Source organism: Saccopteryx leptura, chromosome 4 (assembly GCF_036850995.1).
Source record: "Saccopteryx leptura isolate mSacLep1 chromosome 4, mSacLep1_pri_phased_curated, whole genome shotgun sequence".
NCBI lineage: Eukaryota > Metazoa > Chordata > Mammalia > Chiroptera > Emballonuridae > Saccopteryx > Saccopteryx leptura.
This window is the reverse complement of record NC_089506.1, coordinates 155,692,557-155,706,035: the sequence shown is the minus strand read 5'-3', so window position 1 is coordinate 155,706,035 and position 13,479 is coordinate 155,692,557. Positions and strand designations below refer to the sequence as shown.

The 13,479-nt window shown below is 37.7% G+C and overlaps 1 pseudogene; it reads left to right on the top strand.

The window, feature by feature from the left end:
• The first annotated feature begins 906 nt into the window (after window positions 1-906).
• LOC136404268 (calponin-2 pseudogene) lies at window positions 907-12,963 on the top strand (annotated as a pseudogene).
• The last annotated feature ends 516 nt before the right edge of the window (window positions 12,964-13,479 follow it).

Below are 13,479 nucleotides of genomic sequence, written 5' to 3'. Positions count from 1 at the left end.
TTCTCAAAGGGACTGTGCAGAACACCTCTCTCACAACCACTCACCCGGGGCTCCAGGGGACAGGGAGAGAGGAGAGGACTGGAGTAGCAGGAAGAGAGTGTAATCTAGGAGGCACAGGGAGAAACATTTTGAGAGACAGCCACCCTAACCTGTGGGACAAGTCACTCCCCAAATCTGAAGTGAATATTTCCCCTGGAAACAGCAATACCAGCAAAGGGAAGCAGGACACCAGCCAATCAAGCTCTCCCACAGCACTCACAGCAGAGTTGCTTAGAAGGAGGGAGCTTTCGGGACTACAGTAATGAATGTTAGGGTCTGAGCTGCAGTGCCCCCATCCACATGGCTGAGGACTTGCCGGAGGGCGGGCATTGGTGGGACGTGGAAGTATGGTTCTGTCGGCAAGGGCGGAAGCTGGTTGTCCACCACTGAGGCCCAGGTGTGAGCTCAGTCATGCATGGCTGGGGAGGAGAGGGCATGCAAAAGTGGTCAAGCCCAGCTGTGGGCTGCCTGCAATCCAACCTGCGGGGGAAAGGCAGGAGCCCTGGCAAGGGTGGAGACCTGCCCTTGCAGCAAGGGCGCAGGAGCACAGCCTTGCCCCACTCACAGAACTGAGGCTTGTGGCCTGACTTGGGAGCCAGCTCCTCCCGTGGGGGTGGAGTCAAAAGCCCAGAACAGGTGGAGTTCTGCTACTGAGCATGGGCATGAAGTCCCGCCCGGCCTGTGGGGCAAAGGCTTGCAGCCATATCATGAGTGGGCTCCCCCTGCAAGGGCAGGGAGAAAGCTTGTAATCAGGCAGAGACCTGCAGCTAAGCAAAGTCGCTCACGCCTGCCCTCAGGGCCAAGCATAACACCACCCATGGGGGCAGGGCAAAGGCCAAGGCCACCAGGGCTTGTACACTCTAGTACATGATCATAGCCACTCTCATGAAGGAGATACGGAGACCACAGCAACAGCCCCATGGACAGACACCAGCAAAACATATACCCGAATGCCCTACGCAGCAGCAGCAGAGGGAGTGGTGTGCCTGCAAACAGACCACACCTAGGGAACACAGAGGCCACACCCAGTTGACTCCAGTGGCCAAAACCTTCTTTACACAGATAGAATGAGAAGGCAGAGAAATGCAACACAAATGAATCAAAAGAAATCCCCAGAAAAGGACCTGAATGAGTCAGATATAACCAAATTACCAGATGCAGAGTTTAAAATAATGATTGTTAGGATGCTCAAAGATATTAGAACAACAATAGATGGTCATTACGAACACCTAAATAAAGAGATAGTAAATATAAAAAAGGACACTAAAATAATAAAAAAGAATCAGTCAGAAATGACAAATACAATATCAGAAATGAAGAACACAATGGAAGGAATTAAAAGCAGGATGGGTAAAGCTAAGAATCGAATCAGTGAGTTAGAGGACAAGATAAATGAAGGCACGGAAGCAGAGCAGAAAAAAGAAAAAAAGAGACTCAAAAAGTCTGAGGAAACTCTAAGAGAGCTCTGTGACAACATGAAGAGAAATAACATCTGCATCATAGGGGTTCCTGAAGAAGAAGAGAAAGAACAAGGGATAGAGACTTTGTGAAAGCATATCATAGATGAAAACTTCCCTCAATTAAGTCAGGAAAACATCTCACAGGTTCAGGAAGCACAGAGAACTCCATTAAAGAGAAACCCAAAGAAATCTACACCAAGACACATCATAATTAAAATACCAAAGCTAAGTGATAAAGAGAAAATATTAAAAGCTGCTAGAGAAAAAAAGACTATCACCTACAAAGGAGCCCCCATAAGGATGACTTCCAACTTCTAAAAGAAACACTTGACACCAGAAGGTAATGGCAAGAAATATTCAAAGTAATGCAGAACAAGAGCCTACAACCAAGACTACTTTATCCAGCAAGGCTATCATTTAAAATTGAAGGAGAAATAAAAAGCTTTCCAGACAAAAAAAAAAAAACCTCAAGGAATTCACTACAACCAAATCAAGGCTGCAAGAAATGCTAAGGGGCCTGTTGTAAACCGATCAAAGGAGAAAAAGAAAATAGCAAAAGAGGAATACAGTTTTAAAAAATAAAATGTCAATAAACAATTACATATCAATAATAACCTTAAATGTAAATGGATTAAGTGATCCAATCAAAAGACATAGGGTAGCTGCGTGGATAAGAAAACAGGACCCATACATATACAAAAGATTCACATAGACTGAAGATAAAAGGATGGAAAAAAATATTTCATGCGAATAGAAATGAATAAAAAGCTGGGGTAGCAATACTTATATCAGACAAAATAGACTTTAAAACAAAGGCTATATAAGAGACAAAGAAGGTCACGACATAATGATAAAGGGAGCAATCCAACAGGAAGATATAATTGTTATAAATATCTACGCACCTAATATAGGAGCACCTAAATATATAAAGCAGACTTTGATGGACTTAAAGGCTGAAATCAACAGCAATACTATAATAGTAGGGGATTTCAATACCCCACTAACATCACTAGATAGATCCTCAAGGAAGAAAATTAACAAAGAAACATCAGACTTAAAGGACATACTAGATCAACTCGATTTAATAGATATCTTTAGAATCTTTCACCCTAAAGCAGCAGAACATACATTCTTTTCAAGTGCTCATGGTACATTCTCTAGGATAGACCACATGTTAGGGCACAAAAGTGGTCTCAACAAATTTAAGAAGATTGAAATCATATCGAGCACTTTCTCCAATTACAATGGCATGAAACTAAAAATCAACTACAACAGAAAAACTGAAATATACTCAAACACTTAAAAACTAAATAACATGTTATTAAATAACGAATGGGTTAACAATGAGATCAAAGAAAAAATTTAAAAATTTCTAGAAATGAATGATAATGAGTATACATCAACTCAAAATTTGTGGGACACAGCAAAAGCAGTCCTGAGAGGGATGTTCATAGCATTACAGGCATACCTCAAGAAGCTAGAAAAAATTCAAATAAACAAGTTGACCCTGCATCTAAAAGAACTAGAAAAAGAACAGCAAGTAAAGCCCAGAGCTAGTAGAAGGAAGGAAATAATAAAGATCAGAGCAAAATTAAATGACATAGAGGCTAAAGAAACAATACAGAGGATCAATGAAACCAGGCACTTGTTCTTTGTAAACAAGATTGATGAACCTTTAACCAGACTCACCAAGAAAAAAAGAGAGAGGACTCAAATAAATAAAATTAGAAATGATAGTGGAGAAATAACAACTGACACAACAGAAATACAAAATATTGTAAGAAAATACTATGAAGAACTGTATGCCAAAAAACTAGACAACCTAGATAAAATGGACAAATTCCTTGAAACATATAATCTTCCAAAAATCAATCTGGAAGAATCAGAAAACCTAAACAGACCAATTACAACAAATGACATTGAAATAGTTATCAAAAAACTCCCCCAAAAGAAAAGTCCTTGGCCTGATGGCTTCACAAGTGAATTCTACCAAATATTCAAAGAAGAACTAACTCCTATCCTTCTCAAGGTATTCCAAAAAATTCAAGAGGAAGGATGACTTCCAAGCTCCTTTTATGAAGCGAGTATAATTCTGTTTTCAAAACCAGGTGAAGACAATGCAAAGAAAGAAAATTATAGACCAATATCTCTGATGAATTTAGATGCTAAAATCCTCAACAAAATTTTAGCAAACTGGATCCAGCAATATATGAAAAAAATCATACAACATGATCAAGTGGGATTTATTCTTGGGAGGCAAGGCTGGTACAATATTTGAAATCAATCAATGTTATTCATCACATAAACAAAAGGAAGGAGAAAAACCACATGATAATTTCAATCAATGCTGAAAAAGCATTTGATAAAATCCAGCACTCATGATCAAAACTCTCAGCAAAGTGGGAATACAGGGAACATACCTCAACATAATAAAGGCCATCTATGACAAACCCACAGCCAATATCATACTCAATATGCAAAAATTAAAAGCAATCCCCTTAAGATCAGGAACAAGGCAGGGGTGCCCCCTTTCAGCACTCTTATTCAACATAGTTCTAGAAGTCCTAGCCACAGCAATCAGACAAGAAAAAGAAATAAAAGGCATACAAATTGGAAAAGATGAAGTAAAACTATCATTATTTGCAGATGATACGATATTGTATATAGAAAACCCTAAAGTCTCAGTCAAAAAACTACTAGACCTGATAAATGAATTCAGCAAGGTGGCAGGATATAAAATCAATACTCAGAAATCAGATGCATTTTTATACACTAACAATGAAATGTCAGAAAGAGAAATTAAAGAAGCAATCCCCTTTACCATTGCAACCAAAAAAATAAAGTACCTAGGAATAAATTTAACCAGGGAGATTAAAGAGTTGTACTCGGAAAATTATAAAACATTGATAAAAGAAATCAAGGAAGATACAAACAAGTGGAAGCATATACTGTGCTCATGGTTAGGAAGAATAAACATAATTAAAATGTCTATATTACCCAAAGCAATCTATAAATTCAATGCAATATTGATTAAAATACCAATGACTTCCTTCAAAAATATAGAAGACATATTCCAAAAGTTTATATGGAACCAAAAGAGAAAATGAATAGCCTCAGCAATCTTGAAAAGGAAAAATAAAGTGGGAGGTATCACACTTCCAGATATAAAGTTGTACTACAAGGCCATTGTACTCAAAACTGCCTGGTACTGGCATAAGAACAGGCATATAGATCAATGGAACAGGACTGAGAACCCAGAAATATACCCACACTTTTATGGACAACTGATATTTGACAAAGGAGGTAAGAACATACACTGGAGTAAAGACAGTCTCTTTAACAAATGGTGTTGGGAAAATTGGACAGCTACCTGTAAAAAAAATGAAACTAGACCACCAACTTACACCATTCACAAAAATAAACTCAAAATGGATAAAAGACTTAAATGTAAGCCAAAAACCATAAGCACCTTAGAAGAAAACATAGACAGTAAGCTCTTGGACATCTCTCGCAGCAATATATTTGCCAATTTATTTCCACAGGATGTGAAATAAAAGACAGTATAAACAAATGGGATTATATCAAACTAAAAACTTTCTGCACAGTGAAAGACAATAAGAACAGCATAAAAAGACAAACTACACAATGGGAGAATATATTTAAAAATACGTCTGATAAGTGGTTAATAACCAAAATTTATAAAGAAGTTGTAAAACAATACCTGGAAGACAAACAATCCAGTCAAAAATTGGGTGAGAGAAATGAATAGACATTTCTCCAAAGAGGACATACAGATGGCCAATAGGCATATGAAAAATGCTCACCATCACTAATCATTAGAGAAATGCAAATTAAAACTACAATGAGATATCACCTCATACCAGTCAGAATGGCGCTCATCAACAAAACAATACAGAATAAGTGCTGGCGAGGATGTGGAGAAAAGGGAACCCTCCTGCACTGCTGGTGGGAATGAAGACTGGTGCAGCCACTGTGGAAAACAGTATGGAGATTCCTCAAGAAATTAAAAATCAAACTGCCTTTTGACTCAGCCATACCACTTTTAGGAATATACCCCAAGAACACCATAGCACTGTTTGAAAAAAAGAAATTCACCCCCATGTTTATGGCAGCATTGTTCACAATAGCAAAGATCTGGAAACAGCCCAAGTGTCCATCAGTGGACAAGTGGATTTAAAAGCTTGGGTACATATATACTATGGAATACTACTCAACCATAAGAAATGATGACATCACATCATTTACAATAACATGGATGCACCTTGATAACATTATACTGAGTTAAATAAGTAAATCAGAAAAAACTAAGAACTATATGATTCCATATATAGGTGGGACATAAAAATGAGACTCAGAGACATGGACAAGAGTGTGGGGGTTATGGGGATGGGGGGAGGAGAGAGAAAGGGTTGGGGGAGGGGAGGGGCACAAAGAAAACCAGTTAGAAGGTGACGGAAGACGATTGGACTTTGGATGATGGGAATGCAGCATAATCAAAAGTCAAAATAACCTAGAGATGTTTTCTCTGAACATATGTACCCTGATTTATCAATGTTACCCCATTAAAATTAATAGAGAAAATGTTAAGTAGAAAATTATTTTCTTAGTTGTAATGGGGACCAAAAACAGGAGTTTAATATTCAAACAAAGAAAGTTAAAAGATTCTATGTAGAACAGAGTGGTTGTGACTAACCAAGACTAAGATTCATGAATCAAATATAAAATGACAACTAAAATGAGTGAATCAAATACAAAAATAATCTATTAAAGGCATCTCAGAAATTCTGAAGCTAAAAAACAAGAAGACTTAATATTCTGACTTAACATGGAGATTATGTAATAATTTATATATTTGGTTAATCAAAAAGGTGACAAGAAAAGAGAAGAAAGTGGTGTGTAAAACAGTTGACTCAAATGAAAAGTAAATAAGATGGCAGCTATAAACAGAACCATATAGTAATTATGTTAACATGTCAAAGGACTTAAAACTCCAAGTAGAAGATTAAGATGATCAGATTAGTTAAAACAAACAAATACTAAAACTTAACTATCTGCTTCTTGTAAATAAAAAAACAAAAGAAATAAATTATTTGAAAACATTTTCAACCATTAACAAATCATGGTATAGCTATAAGACAAAGTAAACATTAATAAAAATTCATTTGTGGACATAAAGTAGGACATTTACTAGTGACAAAAGGGTCCAATTACTAGAAAGGTATAAAGCCCAAATTTTCATAAATGTCCCAACTAGTCTGACAGAGACACTAGCATTTTATAATTTACATGAGAAATGGGAAATTTTGTTTATCAAGCAGATGCTATATTCATACTCTCAGCTCTGTGTCCTGTATGTTGTGCTCTCTGTTGTTAAATATAACATTTTTAAGTACACAACTCGAACTGTGGAGACCTTTACTATGAACACTATAGTAGGATTTCTGGAAGGACTTGTAATAAATAGTGGTAATGAGCCATTAGCACTTAAGTAACCTTTAAGTTGTTAACTGCTGTTTTTGAAAACTGTACAGTGGTACCTTGAGATACAAATAGACCAACATACAAATTTTTTAAGATACAAGCTGCGACTTGGTCCGTATTTTTGTTCAAGATCTGAATGAAATTCTGAGATACGAGTTGTGATTCGGGAAGCTGCCGCTAGTTGGCGCTTTCATATACGGGTCTAGTATTAGCAGTTTGATATATGAGTTGACTGACTTACGAGCTCAGTTACAGAATAAATTAAATTTGTATCTCAAGGTACTACGGCATTTGTATTTTATCATAGTTTAACAATGAACAGTTGTATGTGGTTTATTCTGAAAAAATTTCTCCACCTGCCTTCCCTTCTCCCATCCCACAATTCCTGTAGCCCTTCACCAACCATTTTAGTGGCTTACACTGCTTTTTTTCTCATTTGGCTTTTATTATTTTTTGATGACCTTTTTTTCTTTGTTTGTAAGTGTTAAAAACTGCAGATACATTTGAAGGTATAGTATATTCTTTTCCAACCCATTCTCTTCCCTCTTTCCCCAGAATTAACTACTACCATGTATTTTATGCTTATTATTCTCTTACAAATATTTCTGATTTTGCTCTCTATCTATATATTCCATAAAAATATATACCATGGTTTTATAAAAGTATTTTTGTTATAACCTTGTAATACCATAATATTGTATTTTGTAGCATTATTTTCAGTTTTATCAAGATATATTGATATATAACATCACAAAGTTTAAAGTGGACAATGTGTTGATTCTATACAGTTGTATATTACAAAATGATTACTCTAGCTTTAGCTAACACCTCTATCAAGTCACATAATTACCCTTTCCATTTTGTGGTGAGAACATTTAACACTTACTTTGCACCTTTCAACTATGTAATATAGTATTAGCCGAAATCCTTATGCTGTGCTTAGAGCTGCAGAACTTATTAATATTGTGACTAGATGTTTATACCATTTGACCAGTATCTCCCCATTTTGCTCAACTCCTAGGCCTGCCACCACTCTACTGCCTATGAGTTTAGCTTTCTTAGATTCCACATATAAGTAACATCATAGAGTATTTGTCTTTTTTTCTGACTTATTTAATTTAGCATAAAACCCTCAATTAATCTATCTACCTATATATATCTACATCATTTATATATTATATCTATATCTATATCTATCTATATCTATGTAATTTATATATCTACATCTATATAATCTATATCTATATTTATATTATCTATCTATATCTGTATCTATCTATCTATATTTATCTATATCTATCTACCTAACTACCTACCTACCTACCTCTATCTATCTATTCCATATTTTAGCTATTGTGAATAATGCTGCAATAAACATGGGAATTCAGATATCTGTTTGAGATCCTGGTTTCATTTCCTTTGGATGTATACCTAGAAGTGGGATTGCTGAATCATAAGGCAATTTTATTTTTAATTTTTATTTTTTTGTATTTTTCTGAAGTTGGAAACTGGGAGGCAGTCAGACAGACTCCCGCATGTGCCCGACCGGGATCCACCCAGCATGCCCACCAGGGGACGATGCTCCACCCATCTGGGCTGTTGCTCTGTTGCGACCAGAGCCATTCTAGCACCCGAGGCAGAGGCCACAGAGCCATCCTCAGTGCCCGGGCCAACTTTGCTCCAATGGAGCCTTGGCTGTGGGAGGGGAAGAGAGAGACAGAGAGGAAGGAGAGGGGAAGGGGTGGAGAAGCAGATGGGCGCTTCTCCTGTGTGTCCTGGCCGGGAATCGAACCCGGGACTCCTGTACACCAGGCCCATGCTCTACCACTGAGCCAACTGGCCAGGACCTTATTTTTAATTTTTTGAGGAACCTCCATACTGTTTTTCATAGAGGCTATACCAAATTTACATTTCCACGAACAGTTCACAAAGGTTTCATTTTCTCCACATCCTCAGCAATACTTGTTATCTCTTCATTTTTTGATGATAGCCATTCTAACAGATGTGAGGTGAGATCTCATTGTGGTTTTGATTTGCATTTTCCTGATGATTAGTCATGAGTAACTTATCATATACCTGTTGGCCATCTGTAAGTCTTTGGGAAAATATTTATTCAGTTCCTCTGCCCATTTTAAAAATCAAATTGCTTTTTTTTTTGCTATCAAAGTTATATAAGCTCTTTATATATTTTGGATATTAACTTCTTATCAGATATATGCTTTGCAAATATTTTTTCTTATTCCATAGATTGCCTTTTCATTTTATAATGTTTTCAATTAAAAATGAGCAGAGACACTGAAAGCTTTTTAGTTTGATGCAATCCCACTTGTTTATTTTTGCTTTTGTTGTCTTTGCTTTTGATGCCATTAATTGAGGGAAAATAAGAAAAAGCCTGAATTTCAAATGCTTTCTTCATTACATTTGCCTTTGTGAAAGAGAACTTAATTTTTTTTCTATATCAATTACTTGGATAATATACATATTACAATATATATAATATTTGCTACTAATATTGCAATACCAATCATTGCAAAAAATAATTATAATAATTTGTTTGGTTATGCTGTCAGATGTGTTCCATTAAGATTCTAAAAAAGAAAGGCCTGGAAACAATTTCAGAATAAATGATATATTATGAATGTCATTAATAATGGTGAGAATGCAAAACTAATTGAGTTGTAAAGACACGGTTCTCTCCTTTTATGGTCAAAGTATAAAACTTTGTGGTGCTTCACCAGATGCACGTTAATCCCATTATTGTACACATTAAAGATTAGAAATTTGTTTCTGTTAGCACATAAGCACCTGCAAAGGCACAGCAAAGGCTTTGTGTTGTTTATCTGTGGGAGTCCCTCTCCTCACAGAACAGCTGCTTGACATGGAGCCCAAAATATGGCTCCCTTGTGTTTTGAAAAAGATGGTGTCTCCACTGAACAGACAGGCACACAATAAAGTGCTTTTTGGCTTGGTGTTCAGCTTTGGCTGAATGACAGATTTTCACTGTTGAAAAATGGATTTATACAACCTGCTCTGTATCACATACTCAGAAAACTCTATTCGAGATGCGTAGGTTGACATACTGCCTAGTTCTTACTTCAGTTTCTATGGAAAACATGACACTCAAAGTGATTCTGTTCTTATTGACCAAATTGAGATTTTTCCTTCCAAGGATACAGTTGTTTCATTTCTCAGTGATTTATATTGTTATGTGGTCTACAATACTGCTTTACAGAGCTATTTCTACATATGCAGTTTTATTTTGACTATCTTGAGATGATAAATTGGCTCTCATGGAACTGAGAGGATTTAATATCCTGAAAGACCTGGTCAAGTTGAGAACAACTTCATGGATTTAGTGGGTAGATGTTTCAGAACCTGTCTTTTAAAGTAGTGCATTGAGCTCTTTGTAAAAGCATTAAAGAAGTGGAAAGCTTTATTCATCATATTAATTTTGTTCATAATTTCTGATTCCTACTTTAAAAAATATGGAGAGGATGTCCATTAAAGGCATAGATGTGTTTTTAGAAGAAATTTTTATGCTTTTTTCCCTCAAATTTCTAATAACCGGAAGAATTAATAAATGCCATATATATAACTATCTCTAAAGCTTAAATTACTTATATTATGATTCTAGCATTGTCAGCTAAAATATAGAAAATGCAGTTAAATTTTAATTTCAGATAAATAAGAAATATTTTTTAGTATAAGTATGTCTAAATAGAATATTTTTATCTGTGAAATATAGCCACACTATTCTCTGACATTAAAAATTTTTTTTTTAGTGAGAAAGAAAGAGAGCAAGACAGACAGACAGGAAGACAGAAAGAGAGAGAGAGAGAGATGAGAATAATTAACTTGTAGTTGTGACACTTCAGTTGTTCATTGCTTGCTTCTCATATGTACCTTGATTGGGGGGCTCCAGCCAAGCCAGTGAACTTTGGCTTAAGCAAGCGACCTTGGGATTCAAGCCAGTAACCTTTGAGCTCAAGCCAGCAACCATGAGGTCTAGTCTATGATCCCATGCTCAAGCTGGTGACCCCATGCTGAAACTGGTTACCCTGTTCTCAAGCTGGTGAGCTCACGCTCAAATCAGCAACCTCTGAATTTCAAACCTTGGTTTTCAGCATCTAGGTCTACACTCTGTGCCACCATTGGTCTCTGACACTATTTTAATGAAAGATAGTTTGGGTATTAATGGTTTAAAGATTGAGAAGATTTCATGTATGTTCAATAAGACCTATTTAGTTTGCTATTGAGACAAACAAAATTATGTCTCAAGAGAAACTTTAAAACTTTGGTCAGGTCTTTCATTTTGTTTGTCTTGTACATTAAAGCTTCCAATCTACATTAATTAGCATCTCACACTAGTAGTTTATGGGACCATCATAAAAAAATATAGACATGGTTGTTTTAGGCAATTTGATATAAGTTCAAATTCTTCAACATATACATATTTCTTCATTTCATATATGTATATTGTTTCAAGGTTTATGAAATCAACTCCCGTGTTAGTACATGCCTTTTCTTTTCACACATTAATGATAATAAAAGTTATTATTATTACTAAGAAGATAATCTATTACACAGATTTGGAATCAGTGAACCTGAGTTTTAACCCAGCTCTAACATATTGTAACTGTGCAACATTGGAGGAGTTACTTAAGCTCTCAATGCCTTTGTTCTATCTTGTTAAAAAGGAATAACAATGGTACCCACCTCATAGATTTGCTTTGAGGATTTACTATATTAATGTTAACCAAGCTCACAGACCAGAATGAGACATATAGTCAATGCTACATAAGTATTTGTTGATATTGACAATTTTGTTTGTTTTCTATGTCAATATTTTCACAAATATTACTACATTTAATCTTTATAACAATCATCTAAAGTTAATCTTTTTAATATATTTAATAATGAATCTATTCTGTCATCGTTGCCACCAGTGTGTACTCTATGCAGTTCACCAAGGGGTCCTCATATGAGATTTAGGCTGAGGTCAAGAACTGGCTCCTGTCCAAACATGACCCTCAGAAGAAGGTGGAACTTTGTCACTAGATGAGGGACTCATGGGCCTGTCTATCTGTCCCGACTTCCAAAAGGGTCTGAAGGAATGACCCTATGCATACTCATGCATAAGCTGTGGCCGGGCTCGATCCCCAAGATCAACTACTCCATGCAAAACTGGCAGTAGCTCTAAAACCTCTCCAACTTCACCAATGCCATGGCCACTACAGTAGGAACTCCCCGGACCTGCTCGAGGCCAGTGACCTGTGTGAGAGTGGGGATGTGATGCAGGTGTAGGTGTCTTCTGGCTCTGTCAGGGAGGGCCAAGACAAAGGGGCTGCAGAGAGGCATGCATATTGGCATTAAGTACTTGGAGAAGCAGGAGTGGAACTTCGATGATGCCACCATGAGGGTGGTCCAATCTTTGTGTTCCAATTGGGTACCACAGAGTGTGCCAGTAGTCAGACATGACAGCATATGGTATGAGAAGGCATCTGTATGACCCCAACAACCATATCCTGCTATCCATGAATCACTCAGTCATCAGCCTGCAAATGGGCACCAACAAGTGTGCCAGCCAGATGGGCCTGACGACTCCCGGGGACCTGGTGGCACATCTATGACACCAGGCTGGAGACTGACAAGTGTGAAACCTCGATTTCTCTGCAGATGGGCTACAGGTAGGGTGCCAACTAGAGCGGCTGGGCCTTTGGTCTGAGCCAGTAGATGTAAATCCCCAAGTACTGCCCACAAGGCCCAGTGGCCATTGGGCTCCAAGGTCCATCAGTGACTGTCTAAGTGCAGAGAAGGCCTCTGAGTGTCCCCCTACTACCAAGAGGAGGCAGGTTACTGTGGCCTCCTTGCAGGTGTCTCTTCATATCATCACCCCTCTGGGATTTCCAGTTCTTCTGTGTATTCGTCTTGTTTTTCTATGTGTTCAAGCGCTTCCAGCTGAAGGTCTACAAAGGTCAGGTACTGATGCACGTAGGGTGGGGTCCCTGCCAGGGCACACCCAGGTAGAAAATTTCTCAGCTGGCTTTAAGCCCAGGCTGGGAAGGGAAGAAGAAACCTATGCAGGGAAGGAAACTGGCCCCAAACAGCTGCAGGTTGCTTCTGCCCCTCTTCCCTTTTCTCTGCTAATCAGTTTGTGCTTTCTGTACCCACAGAAGGTTTAGGCAGTTTTAACAAAAGTAATTTTTTTCAGGGGAATGGGGTGGGAATGGTGGAGGGAGGTTCTGGGGGTAAGTCCCCTGGGAAAGGGCCAGGCCACAGTCTCCAGATATTTTAGGCTTTGTGAGGGACTGCAGTTCCTGCAGAATCCCCAAGGAGGCCAGTGAAGAAACTGAGGCCCAGACAAGACAATGGAGTTCTGAGTGGTTGAAGCAAAGCCTATCTTCCCCATTCATACTTGTCCCCTCTCCCCCACCAAGTACTGCACAGGGACACCCCCTACCTCCCCACAGGACACCCT